Raw genomic sequence first — 7,662 nt, forward strand, 5'->3', positions numbered from 1 at the left:
TGAGCAAGAGATTTGGAAGGAATATCATATCCTCATGACGGTGCCTTGGTCGTCTCAACGGTTGTGGCTAACTTCGAAGTAAAGATAATACTGGTTGATAATGGGAGTGCAGAAAATATACTCTCGTAGGAGGTTTTGCCAAAATGGGGATCTTTCCCAAACAGCTCAAAGCAGTAAAAATTCCTCTACAAGGATTTGGTGGTGGAGTCATTATCCCTGAGGGCATCGTCGAGCTCCCGCTTACATTAGGATCTGGTAATACACAAGTGACGGAGATCACACCATTTCAAGTGGTTAATACCCCAATGGCCTACAACATCATCCAGGGAAGACCCCTACTGAACAAGATCCAGGCTATTGTATCAACTTTCTACTTTGCCACGAAGTTCCCCACAGGTCATGGCATCAGAGTAGTTCGAAGAGACTAAACAGCTGCCAGACAGTGCTATGTTACTAGCATCCGAGGTATGAGTATGGACGTCATGCAACTTTCAGACCTCGAGCTCAAGCTTGAGCCAAGGGGTAGATTGGCCCCTTTGAGGAATTAGAAGGTGGTTGAGCTCGAGCATGAAAAAACAGTAACTATTGGTCGGGATCTCAAGGCCAACCTCCGGGAGGAAGTCATCAATTGTCTGTCCTGCAACATTGATGTTTTTGCATGAAAGGTGGAGGATATGCCAGGGATAGACTCAGAAGTAGCTGTCCATAAACTCAATATTAGCCCAGGGGCCAAACATGCAAATGAAGAGACAATTTTCGCCGAAAAGACGTGTGGTCTTTCAGGAAGAAGTCGGCAAATTGGTGGGAGTGGGGTTCATAAGGGAAGTCCAATACCCCGATTGGTTCACTAATGTTGTTCTTGTGAAAAAGGCCAGTGGTAAATGGAGGGTCTATATTGACTTCTCAGATCTTAATAAGGCGTGCCCAAAAGACAGCTACCCGCTACCTAAGATTGACAATCTTGTGGATAACACATCTGAACATAAGCTCTATAGCTTCTTAGCTGCATTCTCTAGGTATTATCAAATCCTCATGGCCGAAGAAGACCAAGAGAAGACGTCATTCATAGTCGATTCAGCCATATATTGCTATAGGGTGATGCCATTTGGGTTGAAAAATGCTGAGGCGACATATCAAAGGCTCATCAACAAAGTTTTCGTCGATTTGATAGGAAAGAACATCGAGGCCTATGTGGACGACATGGTTGTAAAGAGTAAGAAGGTAGAGAAACACATATCCGCCCTAGAGAAGGTGTTCGTTACCCTATGAAAATATAAGATGAATCTCAACCCAGAGAAGTGTGTATTAGGTGTAGTTTCAAGAAAGTTTCTGGGTTTCATGATCACTTATCAGAGGATTGAGGCCAACCCCGATAAGATTCAGGCTTTGGAGCAATGGAAACACCAAGGACCAAAAAAGAAGTTCAAAAGTTGATAGGCAGGGTAGCTGCCTTAAACAGGTTCATGTCCCGAGCAGCAGATAGGTGCTTCCCCTTCTTCAAAGCCCTCAGGGAAAATCATTATTTTGAATGGAGTGAGGAATGCGAAAAGGCTTTTCAGGAGTTCAAGCGGACATTGGGATATCCTCCTACCCTCACCAAACTCGACCCCGGGGATACTTTGTATTTATATTTAGCCGTGTCTCAGAATGCGGTAAGTGATATCTTGGTGAAAGAGGTTAACAGGGTCCAGCAACCCATTGATTACGTAAGCAAAGTCCTACTTAATGTAGAAACAAGATATGCTTTGGCAGAACAACTTGCCCTTGCACTGATAGTGGCAGCACGAAAGCTTCGCCAATATTTTCAGTCACATCCTATTGTAGTGCTCACCAATTAGCCTCTAAAACACATTCTTTAGAAATCAGACGTCTCAGGAAGATTACTGAAGTGGGCAATTGAACTTGGAGAATTTAACATAGAGTTCAAGCCTCGACCATCTATCAAAGCTCAGGGCTTAGCCGACTTCATTGCAGAACTCACCCCAAGGCCTCGGGGACCAGATGGTAGCTCGAGCTCTTCCACAGGCGTGTGGCAAATTTTCATAGATGGAGCATCAAACTCCTCGGGCTCGGGTGCAGGGGTCATAATCATAAGCCCGAACACGCTCATAGACATTCAGTGTGCACTCAGGTTCGAATTTGAGGCAACCAATAATAAAGCAGAGTATGAGGCCATCGTTATAGCCATGAAATTTGCCATCAATCTTGAGCTTGAAAACATCAAAATTTACAGTGATTCCAGTTAGTGGTTGGGCAAATTGAAGGGACATTCGATAGGAAAGATGAGAAGATGAGCTTATACTGTTTGAAAGTGCATGACCTCCAGAGAAAGTTCAAGAGTTGTGAAATTGTGAAAATTACTAGGGCTGAGAATTGTAAAGCCGATGCCCTATCAAGATTGGTGTTCATGGGGATAGATGGGCTTGACAGGACAGTCCACGTTAGAATTGTAACCAAGCCAATCATCAATCAGATCGTAGGCGTCATGGATATTGATAATGAGCCATAGTGGATGGATCCGATAGTGGACTTCATAAAATATGACAATCTTCCATAAGATCCTCGAGCAACAAGAAGCATCCGGTCCAAAGCTCCAAGGTATTGCATGATTGAAGGAGTATTATTTCGATGAAGCCTCACACTTCCGTACCTCAGATGCCTTAAGCCTTCCGAATCATCCCAGACCCTAGAAGAAGTTCATGAGGGAATATGTGAGAACCATCAAGGAGCTCGGGCATTAGCCTTCAAGCTCATAAGGTATGGATATTATTGGCTTACCATGAAGAAAGACGCCCAGGAATATGTCAAGAAGTGTGACAAGTGCCAAAGATTCGGCAATATCATCCACTCTCCCATAGATGACCTCACTTGCATTAGTTGCACAGTCTCGTTTGAGCAGTGGGGAATTGACATCCTTGGTCCCTTTCCAATAACTAGGGGACAATTGAAGTTTGTGGCTGTGGCTGTAGAATATTTCACTAAGTGGGTGGAGGCGGAGCCTTTAGCAACAATTTCAGAGCCTAAGTTGAGAACTTTCATTTGGAGGTCCATCATATGTAGGTTCGGGATACCGAAAGTCCTCATAACTGACAATGGCAGGCAATTTGACAATACACAATTTAAAAACTTCTGTTCCAACCTATGGGTCGATCACCGTTTGACATCGGTTTTCCATCCTCAAAGTAATGGTCTTGCCGAAGTTATCAATTGGATTATATTGCAAGACCTCCGTACAAGGATCAGAGATGTAAGAGGTTCCTGGTCTGACGAGTTACCTTCCATACTTTGGACATATAAAACGTCCCACCAAACCACTATGGGGAAAACCCCCTTCATGTTGGCTTTCGGTATTGAGGCCACTGTCCTTGTTGAAATCAGGTTGCCCAGCCAAAGAAGACTTGAGCCCGAAGATGCAGGGTGCACCACTGAACACCTCGACCTCTTGGAAGAAGTTCGTGATGAGGTAGTTTTAAGAATGACCTCTTACTAAGATAAAACGGCAAAGTATTTCAATAAAAAAGTAAGGACGCGGAGATTCAAAGCCGGAGACCTTGTGTTAAGAAGGGTCGAAGTAGCAGGTCATGCCTTGGGCAAGCTAGGACTAGTTTGGGAAGGGCCCTTCGAAATCATACAACAGCTTTAAGGAGGTGCGTACAGTTTAAGGGATACATCAGAAAGACCACTTCCAAGACCATGGAACGTCGAGAATTTAAAAATATATTACAAGTAATCAGTTTTAAGTAGTCAAGCCTGCGTGCTAAGGTTCACGTTTTCAGTTCTCAGGCCTGCATGCCAAGATTCACGTTTTCATTTGTCAGGCCTACGTGCCAAGTCTATTTTTAAAGTACAATAAGAATTAAGCTATTCATCGAAATGTGATCTCACTATCAAAAGCCTTGCCTCGCGCAAGAAACTTAAAAGCCTTGCTCCGAGCAAGCACCTCAAAAGTCTTGCCCCGCGCAAGCACCTAAAAAGCCTTGCCCCGTGCAAGCACTTCAAAAGCATTGTCCCGCGCAAGCACTCAAAGCCTTGCCCCAAGCAAGCACCTAAAGAGCCTTGCCCTGAGCAAGCACTAAAAGCCTCGCTCCCCGCAAGCATCTAAAAAAGCCTTGCCCTGAGCAAGCACCAAAAGCCTTGGCCTACACAACCACTCATGGAAAAACTCGACCATACAACATACTCGAGCAAAAATCGCGATAGTAATGCTCGGTAGCATATAAAAGTTCTCCATCTTTTTAGGCAAATTCCCGAGGACGTCGCATGAGTAATTACTTTTTTTTTAAAGTTAATGTGCTCCAGTTGTGAAGTCCTCGAGTATATCAAAAACCCCGAGGACGTTGCATGAGCAATTACGTCTTTTTAGAGTTAGTGTGCTCAAGATGTGAAGTCCTCGAGTATATCAAAAACCCCGAGGACGTCGCATGAGTAATTCTTGTTGCAGTTAATGTGCTCGAAGTGTGTGAAGTCCTCGAGTATATCAATCCCCCGAGGACGTCGCATGAGTAATTACTTCTTTTTAGAGTTTGTTTGCTCTAGATGTTTGAAGTCCCCGAGGTCGGGGTGACTAATTACCTCACGCGATTTTCTTTTTTACTATTAGCACACGAGATCGGGATGACTAATTAACAGTTCATAACTAAAAGGCAATGTTCATTCAATAACAGCAAAACATTGTACAATCATCGGGCAAAAAACTTGTTCAAAAAATTACAAAGCAAGAGATCGGGGTGGGGCACTATCCAATATGGCTAAGGGGAGGGTTGAGGTTGTGGATGTCGATCTGTACGTCATCCTCAAGGCCTTCCTCGTCGTTGTCTCCACCTGATCCTCTATCTTCCGCACCCGAGAGCTCCAAGGTATCAGCAATAGAAGGCACGGTCTTCAGGTCATCCGGGGCGATGTCGGGTAACTTCAGACGAAGGAAGGCCCGGGCCTCCTTCAGAGCGTAGAAGTACGCCCCCGACGCGTACTCACCCTTAATCTTGTCACAATCCTCAGAGGTTTTAAACTCCTCCCAGGCCTTCTCATTGACATCCGCGAGCTCGCGCTCAAAATCCTTCGTCTTTTGGATAAGCTCAAGCCTTGCACCCTCGACCTCATCCTTTGCAACACTAAGGTCATCCCTGGCCTTAGCAGCCTCCCTTTTCGCGTCATCACACTCTTTCAATAAAGCCTCGACCTCTGCCTCGGAGTCAAGAATCCTCCTGTCCTTAGAGGCCATGGAGGTCTCCACCCAGTCGCTTTCTTGGCTTCCTCGATCCCTTGAAGAGAAAGCCCTCGAGCTACACTCAACGTCTGAAAAAGAAAATTTTTAGGGTATTAATCTCGATGAAGAAACTAAAAGCTGAAGTCAAATGTTCGAGGATTACCTTCATAGTAAGACGCTAGAGGACCTTCATCCCATCCTCGAGCTTCACCTCCTCCTTGTATTTGTTCACAAGATCGGGAACGAGGTGGCAACGTTCAAAGTCCTCGGTCAGGGAATTCACCAAAGGAACCGTGTCCTCCTCGAGGTCGACTACCTCAGAAGGAGGTCGAGGAGTAAAGACCCGAGAAGTAGGAGATCTCTGGCTCGGCTGCAAAGGGCTTGAGGCTTGAGATTGTGCTCGATATGTTTCGCCAGGCCCCCTCACACTTTGCTCAGGGGTTCTTTGAGGACTTTTTTTGCTCTTCTTCTTCGTCGGGGGGCTGCCCTTGTGGATGGGCATCAGCTCTTGTGCTGACAAAATTTCGGAGGGCTCGAGGATCAAACGACATACCTGCAAGATTACAACACTTTAGAATGAGCACAAGGTCAAGCTATTTTGCAAAAAATAAGGGAACATCTCTACCCTCGACACCTCTAATATCTGCGAGGTCTATAACCTCTTTCCCAATCTCCTTCATCGTCGAGAAAAGGGGGTTGAGCCCCATCAGCATCCTCCTATGCTCTTCCAACACATCTGGATACACCTGGGTCTCACAGAACTTCTCGGCGTCGGGGATTCCCCAATCAGGCCAGAAAGGAAGGTCGGGTTCTTGCGCTATTACATAAAACCACCCCTCCCTCCACCCCTTTAGAGAACTCGCCATCCTCGGAACCTTAAAACCTTCTATCATCGAGAGATAGCCAAAACAAGTATATCGATGATGCTTCTTAAGCTCAAACACTAATTTACAGAGGTCAATTTTGGGCTCGATACCTAAGTACCTACAAGCTATAAAAAAATATACGAGCATTCTCCAGGCGTTGGGCACTAACTGCCCCGGGCACATGGAGTGCTCGATCAACAAAGCAATGAAAAAGGGGTGAAGGGGCCACCTAAAGCCAGCCTTAAGGGTCTCTCTAGAAATAACAAACTCCCCTCATCGAGCTCGAACAATCCTATCCTCGGGGCCAGGAAATCTAACATCACAAATAGGCATAATACTATATTCCCTAGCCGCAGCAATAGCTGAGTGCTCTTTTAGCCTACATGGTTCATCGGGATAATCGAAGATCATATTAACCTGGGCCTCGGGAGTAGCCTCTAGGGGAATAGTCGTCGATATTATCGACGTTCCTACGTCCTCGCTACTACTCGAACTACTGGATAAATCACGACCCTCGCTACTCGACATCACTTAATGAACTTAAGACCTAGCTTATGGAATAACTTAGAGTCTCGAGCCTTACCTTGAGTTTCCCGACGACTTGAGAAGTTCCCAAAGTATTTTTCTCGAGCACAACCTCACATAGCTTAGATTTACAGTGGGTAAAAGTGATAAATGAAGGTGATAACAGCAGTATTACAGGTGAAAACGACGAAAGGCCAAAGGTCGCCATCTACGGCCGTCCATGAAGACACGTGTCACAAATCCAAGCCCCTTCTCTGCAACGGTCATATTGATATCGATTTCTATCATCAGCCAGTATTTCTCGACGACGCTGCCTAAAGCGAAGTGTTCGTAACTCAGGTGCACCCCATCCCAGAGCTCGATCTCTAGGAGGACTGCACGGGGGCTAGTGATGATACCAATATTGTATACCCAAGGACCATTTCCTCGAGGACTCCATACGTGCTCCGCTTACTTTTCTGCCACATGTCCTTGAGATCTTTCTAGTCCTCGAGGTATTTTGGTCCTCGAGGAAATCTCATACGAATATAAAAATCACCCCATGGTCCTCGAGAATACATATTCCATTAACAGATCTTCTAGACTTATGTGCCTAACAATCGGACACCTAAACACCTAAAAACTCTATATCAACTCTTACACCACTAGTCAAACAATTCCATTACGAGTAGGAAATTCCTCACAAACAGGACTCCATTGGATAAATACATCCAACTGGCACAATCCTACTAGGAGTACACTACCTACCTCTATAAATATAGAACCTTGGGCCATTATTCAGGTATGTTTTCTCATTATTCTCCAGTTTATAGTTTCACGCATATAATTTCCTTTCTAACTTAAGTATCGGAGGGGCGACGAGAACATACCTCATTGCCTTTATTTTAGGTACTGGAAGACTACGATCGTGCTCAATCAAAATCATCAAACTCGGGAAATCAACAGGTACGATTTTTGGTAGCATCAGACATAATTCTTCATGGCCCTAGATTTCGATTTGATCTAATTGCCATCCACTTTATTTCCCTGCTTTTTTGGCAGAGAAACTCCTCATTTTGGTTATGA

Source organism: Olea europaea, chromosome 3 (genome assembly GCF_002742605.1).
Source record: "Olea europaea var. sylvestris chromosome 3, O_europaea_v1, whole genome shotgun sequence".
NCBI classification, from domain to species: Eukaryota; Viridiplantae; Streptophyta; class Magnoliopsida; order Lamiales; family Oleaceae; genus Olea; species Olea europaea.